Source organism: Macrobrachium rosenbergii, chromosome 8 (genome assembly GCF_040412425.1).
Source record: "Macrobrachium rosenbergii isolate ZJJX-2024 chromosome 8, ASM4041242v1, whole genome shotgun sequence".
Lineage (NCBI taxonomy): Eukaryota > Metazoa > Arthropoda > Malacostraca > Decapoda > Palaemonidae > Macrobrachium > Macrobrachium rosenbergii.
The window spans coordinates 68,604,206-68,606,649 of record NC_089748.1 but is presented as its reverse complement, the minus strand read 5'-3'; positions in this window follow the sequence as shown (position 1 = coordinate 68,606,649).

The following is a 2,444-nucleotide window of genomic DNA, read 5'->3' as shown; positions in this document are numbered from 1 at the left end:
TTCTAAAATACCTCGGACTTGACACTGTTAATTTGCAATATATATATATATATATATATATATATATATATATATATATATATATATATATATATATATATATATATATATATATATATATATGTGTGTGTGTGTATGTGTGTGTGTGTGTGTGCGCTTGTGTTTTACGTGTGTTTGTCTGCAGTTACATTATCGACAGTACTTAGCATCAGGCACTTTGTTTTAAGACACGTTTGCCTTTGATGCTAAATTTTTAATGCATCGCGAAGATGAATTTTGTGTTTTTTTCTCTCATTTCATGCATAGTTTTGAAATCTTTTAAAAACATATTTTTGCATTTAAACATTCCATTTTATAATCTATTACATACACCTGCACAGACGATTCGTTAACAACGCTTCGAACGAGGATGGTAGTGAAATAAGATAAACATTATCCGCAGACTTTTCAACATACTATTGCTATTAATATGGTTCGACGGAATCGTACAGTTTTGTCTGTTGTCATTACTAGTTTCGTCAGTAAAGTTCATTGCTTATTTGTGTGCGATTTCCTTCACTGAATATCCCATGAATTTACTGATGATTTGTGAAGGACTGATCATTTGACTAAAGATTTTTTTTTTCGTGTTCATTAAAGATTTTTCTTCAGTTGCAACTTATACAGAGCAAATGTGAACTGTATAATGAAAAAAATTCGTGCATATATATATATATATATATATATATATATATATATATATATATATATATATATATATATATATATATATATATATATATATATAATATCATATATACATATATATACAGTATATATATTTATTCCTATATATACATTTATATATATACTTTTATTTATTAACCATAACCATCGCTCACCCTGAGGGATATTATTCTGGTCTCGACAACCTACCGGGTTTATTCATTAAGCGTCGGTGAAATTATTTGCCCTCGTGGTGGTGACTAATTATCACTGCCATTATTATCATCCTAATAACCATTACTGATGATATTATTTGTTATTGTTGATTTTTCAACTGATTTACTATTACTGATTTTTTTTGATCGAGAGACACTGCGACTGTAACATATTAAGTAAAATGAACACATCAAGTTTTAAACATATTTCCAAAGAGTACGAGAATTAAGTTAAGTAGGACTGAGACGAAGGAAAAACGCGGTTAGTCTTTATTTATTTCGAGCATTATGTTAATTTCCGGTAAATGAATTTATTCGAATTATGTTTTCACTGTGACAAAACAACAGGGAAACTGGACATGCGGGGAAATGGAACTTTTATTGTGAATTCTTATTTTATCACCTATAAATAGAAGTATAAAAAAGGTAGAGAAAAAAATTGTATTTCAGTTTAAAGCGTTCATAAAATTATTTTAAACTGGACTTTGTCTTCGTCATGAAAAAAAATTGGGCCTCGTCTATATCATCAAATCTAAATTTTTTGAACCATAATAAGATTTTCCATATAATTAGTGCAAATCCAGTGGGACAGATATGTAATACCCCTATCTATCCTACACCTGAATAGAATTAATTAAGGGGATAGGAATTTAAGCATAATACAGTCATGAAGGCGTTACAACAATTAATTGCCTGTTTGAAATAGACTGCAGTAGACACAGCATTCACAACTAAATTAAATTTTCAGTTGTGGTTATGTAACTTCTTTCTTTTTTCTAGGATATTTTTAATTTTTCTTCAAAGGTCAGGGAATAATAGAAACGGCATATGAGGCAATACTTTGGATAAACACTTGTAATATAATGGATCTATCGCATTTCGCCACGGTACAACCATCAAGGCCTCTTCAGGACAAAGTGGCTAAAAAGATTCAGATGCAGGGCACTTATGTACTGACGCTTCATGGGCCAAACAGCAGACCAGGTGACGCTCTCTAGAGGTGAAGTCCTTAATAGTGTGGGTAGCGGCAATAACTGTCATTTTATTCAGAGTAGGTTATCACAGTTAAATGAAAATTGTTTCTAAAATTCAAAGCCTAGAAATATCATCACACTTAACTGCTCTTTCTGTATTTTCTGTCAGTGCTTGCCTTTCAAAGCATACATTTGGAAATGCTGGAAGATGATTCCTTTTGAGGCATGACTAGAGAGGCATTTAAAGAAATATTCAGAAGTGGGTGCTAGATAACAGTGAGATAAGCAGCCTTCACGTAGACACAGATTTATGTTAAGACCCCCAGTAGGGAACTCCACAGCCACCTTAACTTGTTATAAATTAAAATTGTTTTTGTGCAAGAACAGACATTATATATATATATTATATATATATATATATATATATATATATATATATATATATATATATATATATATATATATATATATATATACATACATACATATACATACATACATACATACATACATACATACATACATACATACATGTATGTATGTGTATGTA